This window comes from Quercus robur, chromosome 3 (assembly GCF_932294415.1).
Source record: "Quercus robur chromosome 3, dhQueRobu3.1, whole genome shotgun sequence".
Lineage (NCBI taxonomy): Eukaryota > Viridiplantae > Streptophyta > Magnoliopsida > Fagales > Fagaceae > Quercus > Quercus robur.
Window position 1 is genome coordinate 33793953 of NC_065536.1, and position 15241 is coordinate 33809193.

Below are 15241 nucleotides of genomic sequence, written 5' to 3' on the forward strand. Positions count from 1 at the left end.
TTTAAAATGACTTTGTTTTGATTAGATACAAAATCAAAAGTTCAAAACCTCATTCACTTCTCCATCTCATACTCTCACTCTTCTCTCTTGATACCCTTTCACTCTTAGTCAACATAACTAGCAGTGTATATGGGGTACACTGTTATGGACCTTATGGTTGTTGCTTGTTAAGTATTTTTGTGTTACATGTTATATTTTTCTAACAAGTATAATTGTGTATGGTTTATTTTCATTGATTATTTTTTTATTTGTATATATTTGTGGTATTTTTAGTTTATTGTTAATCTATCATGAATTTTTTTTTTTTTTTTTGTTGGTCTTGTATATATTTGTGTTACTTTTTTTTGAAACTTACAATCATATTTTCATGGTTATAAATTGTAAACTAGTAATTAACAATGACTTCTTGAAAAATATACCAGCCCAAAACCGATCAAACTGCACCTTGTGCACTGCAACACACTACACATGTGATCGCAAAATTGAGGTGCAGTGCTGTGTGGTGATGTTTTTGGCCAAATCACAACACAAACACCCCTATATATGTGTGTATTTGATTACTATTATTCTTTATTGCACCCATGCATATGCATGAATTATAAGCTAATGTCAACATAAAGGGGAAAAAAAAAGGTTAGCTTATAATTTAATTCTAAACGCACACTTAAAAAGCAATAATTAAAAATAATGAAAAATTACACTTTTTCTACTCTAAACTATACCCCATTTTGCACTTATCTCCGTAAATTACAAAAATGCATGATCAACCCCCCTTATACTAAAACTCGTGTAACACTTATCATGGATCATATGCATCATCATAACAAATTTGTAACTCATTCCATTTGAAATATGACAAATTTTACAATTACAATATTTTATAGTTTCTCAAGTGCATTTCACAAAACACACGTTCTAAAAGCAATATCAAGCTGTCAAGGTGCTGTTTCTTTTTATTTTTTTCTAAGAAAACAAGAGTAGTATGTGTTCAAATATGAAAGTCTACTATTTCGCTTTTAATTTTTTTTTTTAATCTATTGTGTAACTTGTGTTGCTTAAATTAGTGATTTTTTTTTCTCATTAAAAAAAATAGTGATTTTTTTTTTGTTGTCTTAATCTTTACTTCTGTATCTCTCTCTCTCTCTCTCTCTCTCTCTCTCTCTCTCTCTCTCTCTTATATGTATATGAGATGGGTTCAAGTTATACTTGGAACCCATTTGGATAGGCATTATTGCAGAGGAAAATGCGTGTTAAGGATCTGAACGCAAAAAAAGGTAAACATTTGGTAGAGCAATTTTAACCGGATTGCGTTTACAAATCTCACCAAATCAAGGGTTTTAAAAGGCAAATTTTAGAGCTTTTTCAATTCACGTGATTCAATATCGATTATTGACCGTGCTTTTTTTCATCCAAAAATCTATTTTGCCCCCCAAATAATAGTATATATTTCGGCTCTATGTTCTTTCTCAACAATCCTTCATCACCAATTTCCCATGTATCATCTCTGCCTTTGGTGCTCTGCTCCTTTGCTTCAATTTTTGTTGTTCTTTGTTACTGGGTCTGCCTCCAAATCTCAGGTAAACTTATTCTTCATTCTTTTCCATGAATCTTTCCTATAGATTTGGTTTTTGTATGTTGGTTTAACAAGTTATTTCAACATAAATTTTATTTAGTTAATACTAGAGATCTGGGTTTGGTTTTTAGTTCTTGGTTTAGTAAATTAAATTTAGTTTTGGGATTTGCTTTGAGAGTTGGCGGCAATGGGTTTTATTTCCTTGAAAAAAAAAAGAATAAGTTGAAAAAAATGTTATTGTTTAAAGGTTAGTGCTATAACTTCAATTTTTTTCTTAGATCAAAGTAAATCTCAATACTTTTGAAAAGGGTTGGGAGAATATTATAACAACTTTTGAAAATAAAATAGGAAAAGAATATCCTAAGGTGAAGTATAAGCATAGGTGGGATGCACTTGAAGAAAGATTGGGTACTTTGGAATAAGTTGAAGGGAAGTGAAACTGGACTGAGATGGTACGTAGCCAAAGGGAGAATAGCTGCAATTGATGAGTGGTGAGCGAGGAAGCTAATGGTATGCTTCATATAATCCATTGTACATATGTTGTATTAGTAGATAAACTATGCTAATGTGAGTTATTAACAAAAGCATTCAAACTTGTAGCCTTGTAATAGGTATCTGAGGCTGCAAAATTTCAAGAGAAGGGTTTGGAGAATGTTAAATTATTAGACATTATGTTTAAGGTCATTGCAGCTACTGTAGATTTAGTGTAACACCCCAACCTTTATAAAATAAAATAAAAATAAATAAATAAAAAGGGTTTTGGCAATATAATTTTAAGTGAGGATAGTTTTGTAAATCCATTCCTAAGATATTTGTATTGAGTGGTCCAAAACCCCCACCCCTTATATCCACATGTTATCTCCCTTTCAACCTCCCAGCCCCTCTTCTCTCTCGCTTTTTTGCTGGTAGGCCGAACCACCTCCTCTCTCTCTTTGATTTTCACACTTCACTTTGTTACCAAATTGGACACTTAGCTTCACACAATGAAAATAAGGGGTCTTTCATCTCTCATTACTCACACAAACCTGTGGCCCCTTTCATTATTCTTTTATTGGTGGAAGCTTTTGGATTAAATATTTTGGTAAGAAACCTTCACAGTTCTAATCCTACTTCTAAGATTAATTCTTGCTACTAGTTCATTTGTTTTTGGCTATGCTAAGTTACCTTGGTAGTTCTTAATTTATTTATATAACAATCCTTTGGATTGAATGTTTAATGATTGTTCTCATTTTCCTTGATGCATTTTTTGCACTTTAGTAACCTTTTGATTGTTGGATGCCACATATGAACTTTGCTATTCTGTTGATTATAAATCAAGATTCTTATGACTATATGTGAAAGGGTGATACCCCATGTACGAAATGATTGGAGGGTTATATGGAGTTCATGGATTGGCTTGTGAATTCATGTGCTTTCTTCAACATGTGTTTTACTTAGTTAATTTTAATAATGGTTTGGTTTAATCGTTTAATGCTCAAAAGGGAAATTTATGAGATATGCTACCCCTATTTTGAATTAATGTGTTTTATGTTATGTTTATATGTGCACATTGCTTGCAGTAGAGAATTAAAATGCTTTGGTTTTGTGTTGTGGCACTATGAGTTTGTATGCTTGTTTCGTTCCTGCTGTTTGGGAATGGGTACTTGTCTTAGGTTGGGCAAGCTAGGCTTTAGTGCCTTTGATTTGATTTAGGGGATCCTTTTCGATTTTGGAGACAAATGCGATGGTAAACTTTGTGATAGGCCTTATTATTAACAGGTTTGATCCTTATGTTTCTAGGTTTCGAGATTCATTGTGATGGACCTAATGACTGGATTGGTTGATTTTGTGATGCTTGGTTGAGGTGAAATTGGTTGGCTTTTCAAGGTAAGTAGCTTTTTAATGAAATTTTTGGAAAATAACCATGTTTCATAAACTTTGTTTTCAGGTCAAACACATTTTGAAAAATTATTTGTGGAACTATGTTTTCTTAAAAGGTATTGTGTTGTGACCTTACTATATATCATTGTTATTAATTCCGTTTCGGACCCCGTTTCGGTTTGTCCAGTGGAACGAAATATTTCGGTATCGGCTTATTTTGGCGTACCGTTTCAGGGTATTTCAGAGTTCAAAAAAAAAAAATATATATATATATATATATAACTAGATATTATTACTATTACATAAAGTAATGAATTTTATTTTATTTTAAAAAAAATCTTAAATAAAGTGGGATTAAAAAAAAATATTTATTTATAATTTTTCTACAAATAATACAATAAATATAGTGTATAAACTTTCACCTTAAAAAAATTCAGTGAAGCGGATAAAAAAATTATGTAAATATTTTTTAACTTTTTACTTGTGGCATTGTTGTAAATAACTAAGTATCTATGAATAGTCTTTTAAGTAGGAAATTTCCTTGAAGTTTCCTTACCATTTCCATTAGCCCACACGTATTTTTCCACTTACCATTTCCTCTTCATCCTATCTCCTCCTTTCTTTTACTTCACAAACTTCTCCGCTTTTTATCTTCTTCTTCTTTTTTTCATTTTTTTTTTTTTAATGCATCCTTAAGTCTTAAATCTTAACACTTCCTCACACAAACAAAGGCTGGAGCTTAACATGCCCAACAGGTAAGTGTTCTCCAACAAAGGAAATGTCAATAACAGAAAGTATAGTGGCTCAAAGTAACAGGGATGAAGATAAAGGAGAAACAGTGGCTTTGAGTTTAGAAACATTCCAAAGCTTTTTTATTCAAAACCTCATAAAAGTTTCACACTCCCTCTTTTTCTCTTTGGAAGTGGCAAAGACACAAGCTTGAAGAAGTGAGTTTTAATGGCAGCACTTAAGCTTTGTCCATGACTTGAATTTTTTTCTTCTTCTTCTTCGATCTAATCTTATCTTTCTTCTTCTTCTTCTTCTACTTTTTTTTTTCCCTTCGATCTCTGTAAACTGTGAAGTGTGAACATTGTGAAGCAAACCCAAAACACATACGGGCCGAATCTTTAGTTTCGGCCGATATTTACCGAAACACACCGGAATGACCGAAATTCCCCAGAACTGGCCGGATTTTGACCCGAGGTGGAACAAAGGGTATTTCGGTTCCAAATTATATACCAGTACGAGAAATTCTGTCTGTTCCGGCTGGAACGGAACGGAATTCATAACAGTGCTATATATGATTATATATAAAAGTGCACATATTTGGTAATGCATATGGGGAAATGCATGAATTGATGACTTGGAAAATATAAGCATCTTTGATTTAATCTTTGATAATGAATTTATGGATTTTATGGTATAATGGAAAATTTAAAGGTGCTTATTTTGTCTTTTATTAAATGGGAGTTGATAGAAGATTTTGTTGACAAAGAATAAATTTGGAAACCTGTTGAGGGGAAAATTTTGATGTTTCCAAATAGAATATGGGGTAGCCAAGCCGAAACTCGACTATGAGCTTTTGAAATAAAGCCCAAAGGCTTTCGATGTCGTGTAAGCCCGCCCGAGCAAGACATAGAGGCTGCACCCTGACAAGAAGACAACAACAAATCGCAATAAACACGTTACTGTTGTTAGTTTGTTATATTATTAGTCCTTTTACCGCATCATAGTTCAAATCAGTCCTCCAGCGGTAAGGGTAAAATTACACTTAGTCTAGAAAAAACTGATTTAAACAGTCCAATGGTTAATGATTAAATAAGTTTAAGAATGTGTTAACTCCTGGAGGTCCTTGCATGTCTTGGTCAGGGGAGTTCAGCCATCATTACATCAATGTGAGGGAAAAGTTCAATTGTTACATATACATTATATCCTCCAACCATAAAATAAAAAGTAAAAAATTAAAGGTTCCATGGAAAGAGATAGTTTTCAAAACATTATGGCCTTCATCATAATAATACTAAACAATGATTAAAGGCTTCATTATTACAAATAAAAGAGGAAAAATAGGATGGAATGAAGGGAGAGAGGGATCCCAGCTCAGTGCAGCAAGTATTAGACTAAGATTTTGGTGAGTGTGTGTTCATAAGGCATGAATGAGACAATATGGGCTATTTTGAGTGAGTGGGATGAGATTAACTCTGAGGTTAAGGCTTTTTATGAGTAGTGGTTTGTTTGTGACTAGTTGAGAGACATTTATGGGTTGTGATTGTGTGAAAGGGAAAAAGAGTATCTGAGATTAGATGAGTGTGGGCTAAAAATGATGAGTGGTGAGTTTGAGGAAAGCTAAATCACAAGCAAAGTAGTAAACAAACCAAGAGTTTCAGAGGGAGTGGTTGTCCTAGTCAGTTATGGGATGTTTATGGAGTAGGAAGGTGTAAAAAAGGTGGTGAATGTTGGTGTTATGGTGATTATAGGCTGAGAAAGGTTGTGAGTGAGCTCAAGAGAGCTTGAGGAAGCTTAAAGAAAGTAAATAGGGATTGAATTTCTGCAGAGTGTAGTCAATGATAGAAATTTTTAGAGAGGCTTCCTCCCCCCTGTGGGCTGAGGTGTGTATCTTTTTATAATGGAGTTTTAGAGAAGCATTAATTAACAAGAATCCAAAAAATGTAGGTCTGATTCAGGGGAGCCTTGATAACTAAATTAATAACCTAGATTTGGCCTAAAAATAGGAGATTTGCTTTTGGAGCTACCTTGCTTCTTTGGGTAATGATGGGATTTTAGAGTGTTTGGGGGTAATCTTGCATTAGATGCTAAGATTACTGAGATTGTGTTCAGCCAATGGGATTAAGGCGTGTATCAGGAACGAATCCTAATGCCGCAACTGAGATTTGGTCCCCAAGAAGTGAGATTCAACACCCCAAGTCAGGTGTCAAACTCTAAGTCCACTTCAGGGGGTTTCGCTGGAGGTCCCTTTATGCCCTCCAAACCACATGTTCCCAATTTTTCCCCTTTAGGATTCATGGGCTTGGCACATGAATCACGTCTTGAACGTTTTTGACATTTATAGCATCAATTTGTTGAAGTTTAGATAATTTTGGTTTCAGCTCCCCTTCCGCTAAAGGTGCAGTCTTAAGGAAGATGATGGAGTCCCTTCATCCTTTTGACTTTAGCTTATATGACAGCTTTTGGGCACTGTTCACGTTAGGCAAAGGGTGGCAAAAAACTGATGGGACAGCCCCTAGTTCATCCTCAAAGGCTTGGTCCTCTTATAGGAGGCTCTAGTTGTTTCTTTGATTAAGGATGAACAAGGACTGGTTGCCCACTTTCAAGCCTCTTGCTGGGGACCTTTTTGGGCTGGAACTTTGCTCCATTTCAACACTTTTAATTGGGCAACATGACCCTTTCTTTGCTTGGGCTTGTTCCCTACTCCATGAGATTCTTGGGCCTACAAAATGGGCATTAAAGACATGTTTTGCCATGGGTTTTTACTCCTCGTGGGCTTTAGTTGTTAGTAAAAAAAAAAAAAATGAATCAATGAGCTTTAATAAATATTTATGATAGATTTTGGGTATTAATTTCCATAGGCTTTAAATAACAACTTGTATAGTTTCTCATAAATTTTGCTATTAATTACTTTGTAAATGATAATGACCTCCAATATTTTTTCTTGAGAATAATATTTAGGATGGATTTTAAATAAATATGGTAACAACCACTATAATAGAATAATGTGACGTTCTCATGAGTTTCTCTATAAATAATCATAATGGACATGTAGGATGAATAATTACCATGAGTTTTGGTAATAAATGTTATGAATGTTGTGGTGTAAGATAGATAGTGAACATGACTTTATAATATGAAATAAATAAATGTCATGGGTCTAATAATCATAACTTTCTATGGGTTTTTAAAAGATGATCGCCATGAGTTTTGAGAGTAGATAATTCATAAATTTCATGAGCTTGTAATACTATAGTAATGGGTTTAAGAATCTAAAGTATTGTTCATTATCGGACTTTTAAGTGAAATAATTATGATATAGTATTTTGCCAAGTATTAATAATCCTGGGCTTTTGATAAAATAGTGCCCAGTAGTTAGCTTGAGCTTTTAATAGTGCCAACGTAAGTTGGGCTTTTGATATTGCCAATGAGAATTGGGTTTTGATAATACCAATGAGAATTGGGCTTTAAATATTGCCAGTGAGAACTGGGCTTTGATATTGTCAATGAGAATTGGGCTTTGATGTTGCCAATTAGAAATTGACCCTTGGACAAATAAATTGCCATGGGTTTAAATCATGGGCTTTGATCATGGATTTAAATTCCATTAATAAAATTTTTTTGCCATGGACTTGAATCATGGGCTTTTCAAATATTGCCAAGCATAAGTATTCTTGGACTTTAAATAGAATAGGATGTGTTTATTGGGTTCATAGGGCCGGTTTTGGGCTTAGCTAAATAATGATAATAAAATTAAATAAAATATGATTTTTTGGGCTTTTTTTGTGATATTTTATATCATAACCCAATTTAGATGATGAGATATGAAACATTTGTGACTAACATAATAATAGAGAAAAAAATATTTGGGAAAACCCAATAACTTATTAGCGGTATAAATAGGTGGCACTCAAATAAAATTAGGTGTAAAAAAAAGTACCCTAACAAAACCTTACAAACTTTATGGAAATTTTGGTTGTTTAAGGTTTTTCTGAAACTACCTAGATATAAACTATATATTTGAAAGGAAATGTAACCTGTGAGCTTTACGTTGTTTTAACTTTATGCCATATGTGATTTCCCAATGATCACTCGATTTGGTTTCCATAATCTTTGTGACAGTAGAGTCAGATCTAGGTCTATGTCTTTTCACTTTGGATGACGCGTTCTTCCCTGCTACCCATAGGGGGAAGAGGTTCCTTAATTTTATGTGGGTGAGGCTATTGCCCATGGGGCCTAAAGACCAGATGCAAAAGAGGTCCTACTTGACGCGTTCTCCTTGCTGCCCATAGGGGGGAGACAAAATCTTGAGGCTATGGGTGAAGTTGTTGCCCATAGGGCCAAGAGACTGCGTACCAAAGAGGGCAATATCATGCAAATTGTGAGTGGGTGGAAACCCTTACTGGTCAATGTGGTAGTGTGTTATCTTTGTGATAAATTACCTTATGTTAGATTTTATGGCTTTGGAATTATATTGTTAGTGCTCACAGATTATAGTATATAGTTTCATGGTATTATTTTGAGGAAACTACTTGGAAGTGAACTGTGTGTTTCAAATACATTAACTTGTGAGCTTTTGATGTGGTTTTGCCATTGTGCCATGATATTGGTGATTACCCTATCTGTGTGACAACCTGTCTATGTGACGACTCCATTTGTGTGACGACCTTGTCATGTGACCTTGGGTGAGGTTTCTAATTTTGAAATGGTATTGGACATTTTTTGGCTCATAGTGAATAAAATATAGTTTCATAGTTATTTTAGGAAGCTTGGTGCTATGTTATTTCTATCATTCTTGTCGTGTTGTTAATGGAATTGATTTTGCATAAATTAAATGGAAATTCCCAAATTATAGCATGTTTTGTAAAATGCTCATTATCATGAAAACTGCATTTCCTCCACCCCCATTAATTATGCTACTTACTAGGCTTTAGGTCATCCCACTCTCCAACAGTTTTACAGATAAATTAGTTATATGTCGGGCATGAAGCTTAGTTTATTATTGGTGATTGGACTACTATGCTAAGTGGGAGATTTGTGCTATAAATTGTCAGTGACTCAACTTACTAAATTTATCAAGGCTATAGCTTATTCTACTAGAGATTGGGCTCTTAAGGTTTGTTAGCCTTGGATGTGGTAGGCCTAGATTTTCTGTTGAGGTTACGTATCTTAGAGAGGAGTGTGACTTTGTGTTTATTTTATTTGGAACTTTGGATTGTTATGTATATTTGGAGACACATGATTTGTAGTTTGTATTGCTTGTAAATGTGTCATAGAGCTCTGACTTATGTTGTGGAGAAATCAACATATTTATTTACTTTATCAAATGGAAAGAAAAAAAAATCTCGTACAGTCTCTCTTGAAGGCTCGGTTTTTCATGCTTTGGACCCTTTTGGGTTTGGAGCGTGACATTTAGCCTGGGCCCCCTCTTCAGGTGTGTTACCTGATGATGTTGAGAAACTTAAGGAAGGGTTAAGTGACACTTCTGTTGACTCATCTTCTCCAAAGAAAAATGATGATGATGATGAAGATGAGAATCCTAATCTTTCTACACAAGTCAAAGGAAAAAGGCAAACTTTCCTATCATCCACACAAGGCAAAGGGAAGAAAGGAGGAATAGCATTAAAGTTGACACAACAACTTAGTCATATTTGTGATGTTGTGGAGTTAAAGGAACTCAGATTGTTCAGTGGAGTCAGGTAGTACTATTTGTAATGTCATGGAACATGTTTGCATCTTGGATGGCATTAAGAAGGGTTCTGAACTCTGCCTTATGGCAGCTCGTATTTTTCAAAAACAAGAGAAGAGAGAGATGTTTGTCATGATGGGAGAACCACATTTGCAACTTTAGTTTCTGCAAGAGGAAGCAAGCTTGTTAGGGGAACACTACTTTGGCACTAATTAATTAGGAAGACAATTGCTTTAAAATGTGTTCTTTGTGAGGCTTTTTGTGGTTTATTATTTTATCATTTGAATAATGTGATTGTTAGGGTGTGTCTGAATTTATTGGGATGTTTTAACAATATTTTTAATGGATATTATTTCTTTAATCGTTTAAACAATTTATTTATTGTGATTTATCTAATTTTTTGTTATCATTTTAGGTGTCATTCAAATGGATTACAATGATTATATTGATAATAGTGATGAAGATCATTCTTATGATGTGGAAGATGATGATGAATTATATGATCTTGTTGCTGCTAGATGTCATACAACAATGACATATTATATGAAATATATTAATAAAGAACTTTGTAGAGATTCTAAACAAACTGACTATAGGTGGTTGATGGATTGTTTGACTGGTAATGAAGCAAAATGTACCAAATGTTTAGAATGAGGCCACATGTTTTTCTTCAATTGTGTAATGTTTTACAACATATATATGGACTTCGGCATACAAGGCATATTAGGCTTGAAGAGTCAGTAGGTATGTGTTTGATGATACTCGGACAAGGAGCATGTAACAGGTTGGTTCAAGAAAGATTCCAACATTCTAGTGAGACTATAAATAGACACTTTCATAGAGTTTTGAAATGCCTTAACATAATATCAATGGATATCCTCAAGCCTTCTGACCCTACATTTAGTGTAGTTCCAAGACATATACAAAAAAATCCATTGTACATGCCACACTTTTAGGTATGTATTTCAATCATTATAATTTGCTTCTAATCATTGCTAGGATTATTTCCTAAGTTACTAAAATTTGTATCTTATTTTAGGATTGTATTGGTGTCATTGATGGTACACATATCCAAGTTGCTATTGCAAAGGACAAGAAAACTCCATATTATAATAGAAATAGTGTGCCAACTTTTAATGTGATGGCAGCATGTGATTTTGATTTACTTTTCATAATTGTTATGGTTGGATGGAAAGGTGTAGCACATGACACACATATTTTCTTAAATGCTATTCGTCGACAATCTATCAACTTTCCAAAAGTACCACAAGGAATATAATTTTTTTATATTAAATATATATGAAGGATATTATTTATGCACATCTTTTGTGTTTTTTTTTTCTTTTACTAGGAAAATATTATTTAGTTGATGTTGGATACCCCTTAAGGAAAGGATATTTGACACCTTATAAGGGACAGAAGTGCCATCTTCCAGATTTTCGATGAACTAGTCATGGAAATCACCTAGAAGAAAGGTTTAACTATGTTCACTCATCACTTCAAAGTGCAATTGAGAGAACCTTTGAAGTGTGAAAGAATAGATGGAAATTTTTGAAACAAATGACATCTTACAACATTAAGGACCAAAGAAACATTATAGTTGCTACTTGTGTTTTGCATAATTTTATTAGAAAACATGACAGAGAGGATGAGGGATTTGAATGGGATGAGCATAACTTGGACAATCCAGGAAGTAATAGTAGTGAAGAAGATAGTAGCAGTCAAGCAAACATTGAGAATATACATGATGAGGAGATGAAATCTATTCGTGACAAGATAGCTTGGTCTATTTGTGGGTTGTAAACAATATTTTCATTATTTCTATTTTAGACAAATTTTAATGTTTTGGTTAAGAGCTTTTTTATTTTATTTTTATTTTTATAATGTGCGGGCCAAAGTATTGATATTGTTGGTGAAAGTTCAAAAACGTGTACAAAACACCTTTGAACGTTTAGACCCCCAAATAACAACTTAACCAATTCAAGCAATATGTCAAACAATTAGTGTGCAGAAACTTAACACATGCTATAATACGAAATTGGTTAAAAACTATCTAAGCCATAACAAAATAAAACCATAGCAAATAATAAAAAGGCAAAGATAGAGAGGAAGGAAGATGCAAACACAAAGACAACACGCGATGTGTTATCGAAGAGGAAACCGAAGTCCTCGGCGAAAAACCTCTCCGCCACCCTCCAAGCGGTAAGCAATCCACTAGAAAATACAATTGGGATACAAGGACAGCAATAGACCCTCCAAGCCTAATCTACCCAGTGCACCTAAGCCCTCCAAGTTTCTTGCTCCAACGAGGTTGCGCCGAACCTTTTTCTTTTCTAGCTTCCCGGATTCCGCTACTAGACCGTAGCATCAACCAATGAAGATTGGTTCATTCCTAACTGCTTCCCAGAAATCCAAACAGCTGACTTACAGTGATGATGATGGTGAGAACCAGGTTTGGTATAATGCCTCTCAAGGATTTGACAATGGAGAGGAAGAGAGTTGAGGAATTTGAAGAGACTCTAAGGTAGAGATTGTGGGTGATACAATCTGGTTTTTCTTTAGGGTTTCTCTCTCAAAATTCTCTCTGGAAGCTCTCTTTCAATCGTGGGTAAAAGGGGTATTTATACTGGAGTGGGAGAGGAATGTGAAACGTCAGGTTTTACAAAAACAAGGGTGGCTCGCGGCTTGACCTCGCGGCTTGACTAAGTCGCGAGATCCAGTCGCGAGTTAACCGTATGGCCAGTTGTCCTGTTTTGTCCTGTAGTGCTCCAGCTAGCATGACTGTTCATCTTCCAGCATGCTTGGCACGTGTGCTGCTTCTGGCGGCTCGCAGCCGCGAGTCACCCGCGAGTCCCAGCCGCGAGTCTCTGTTTTCTTGCACACTCTTGAGCAAACTTCACTCTATCTCACTCACTACCCTTACAACAAACCCACCTAAATACAGGGTTACTAAATGCTGAATTACAAGCAAATTTGGCACGGAATAAAGCCAATTAGATGGTTGAATAAATTCAACCTTACAGTTGGTAATAAACATGTTAATATATTTATTTTCCTAATCATTTATAGTATTTCTCCTTATGATTTTTTTCTTTGAGAAACTTCTCTCTATGAATTTCAACAACATCATGATCATCATTAATTTTTTATTATTATTAATGCAATTTTTAATCCTTTAAAAAAACACTCATAACAGGAAAAAAAATGACAAGATAATCTTAACAATATAGTTCAGTCTTTTTTTGTAATTTACACCTAAAATAGCAAATTTTAAAACAATTTATCCAAACACATACTTAGGGTATTAAAAATAGAAAATGCACATTTTCATATTTTTACCAAACACTTATCTATGGTTTTAAAGCATAATTATTAGGTACTCCCGGAGTACCATAAATACGTACTCCCCCTTCTCACATAAATGGTAGATCCCACTAATTAAATTCATGGTGAAACCTACCATTTATGTGAGAGGAGGGAGTACGCATTTATAGTACTTCGGGAGTACCTAATAAATGCGTACTCCCCTCTCTCTCTCTCTCTCTCTCTCTCTCTCTCTCTCTCTCTCTCTCTCTCTCTCTCTCTCTCTTTATTGCTTTCCTCTAGATAATATTGAGTAGTACTATATGCACAAACTATTTTACAACATATTTACAAATCTCCCTCCTTATTTATTACTTTCCACTAGATAATATTGACTAATACTACATGCACAAACTATTTTACAACATTTTTACAAACTGCTATTGTGGCCAACTTCTTATTAGTTCTCATCTAAACCTACCTCTAACTTTACTTTTTCATTTACAAATAACCACTCACTATATCAGCAGTTTGTAAAAAAAATTGTATCTCTAGCATTTTCTGATAATAATTTAATCAACACAACCTAACCATATATATATATATTACCAAAAATAATCTCATTTTCTCTTATTTCACAATTACTACAAGTCAGGTAACTTTCTTTTTTTAATGGTGAAGATAGAAGTATATTGATGTCAATAAACCAAAAACAAAGAAAAACTAGGTCTGAACAAAGGGGCTACCCCGATGGCTACCAAACACTAGTAAACAAAAACAAATCTATAATATCAACGTTTTAATAAATACATATAAACAAAGAGACGGGTTCAAATTACACATGGTGTAACTTCACAAGTATTACACATTTTTTACATCATAGATCTCCTAGAGATCTAACAGTTAAAAATAATACTTTACACATAAGCTTGCTTAATTAATTTTTGTCTCTTTTTTCTCTTTCCCTTATCTATTACATTTACAATCATGTTAAAACTTAAAAGGAAATTTCTTTTTGCCAAATCTACACCAATAACTATGAATACAAAGATGAGTGTATCCAGAAATAAAAACAATGATGGGCTAAAGTGCTAAACGACTACTTTATCATTTATTAGACTTAGGTTGCGTTTGGCATTGGCTGAAAAATACAGCTTTTTTTACTATTTAGCTTATTTTTCCACTATTCCTAGGTCTCATTGCACTTTTTAATATTATTCATAAGTCACACTGTACTATTTCAGTTAGCTTTTAACTTTATTTATAGTACTTTCAGCAAAAAAATTTTAGTTTCAGTTAAACAAGTTGTTCCTGAACAAACTTTTAGACTTGGATTCTGTTGGTTTAATAAATATATATATATATATTATCAATTAACAAAAGGAGATGACCAACACAATCACAATCCCTCCTCATCATTTGCATTATTTGCAACTATTTTGCAGATCCATTTACATCAAATTTTACATAATCAAAGTTTTAAAGATCCTACCCAAAAAATGTCTTTAATTTTTCTATTAAGAAGTCCAGCCAAATTTGTATTTTTAAAATTGATGGCAAAAGTAATCCAAATAACTCCAAAGCATAACAAGCAGCCTTTTGCAGTCTGCACTACCTTGGTAACAATCAGCTCTCTTCCCTCAAATTCATTTTGATCTTTGATGGCCCATAGAAACCACGCTGTTGTGTAAAAATATCTCTTTTTGGTTGTTGAAAATTCTGTAGCACTTTCAACAGTGGCGACTCCAAGAAATTTTGTCAAGGTATTCCTCAACAAGCATAAGTTACACTATTTAATAAAATGAAAATTTTATATATTGACAACAACAACAATCAAAAAACACGCAAATATATAAAATTTACAATTGTCTTCTATGAGTTTTCATATTTTGAAATCGTTGCATGATAGTCTCATTATCAATGCTACAAGCTACATCTTTTTCAATATACACAATCAAGCAATCATTCATCCACTGATTTTCCATTCGATTGCGCAGTTCATTCTTTATATATTTCATTGCTGAAAAGCTTCTTTCTACTGTTGCAGTAGCAACTGGAAGGGTCAAAGCTAACTTCACAAGCAAATAGAC

General features: G+C 33.8%; 1 long non-coding RNA gene across 1 annotated transcript; it reads left to right on the forward strand.

The window, feature by feature from the left end:
• Positions 1 to 2487: 2487 nt before the first annotated feature.
• Positions 2488 to 11013, forward strand: LOC126717862 (uncharacterized). Its single transcript, XR_007652762.1, has 3 exons — positions 2488 to 2654; positions 3353 to 3439; positions 10264 to 11013. It is a non-coding gene; the product is annotated as an uncharacterized LOC126717862 (long non-coding RNA).
• Positions 11014 to 15241: the final 4228 nt, after the last annotated feature.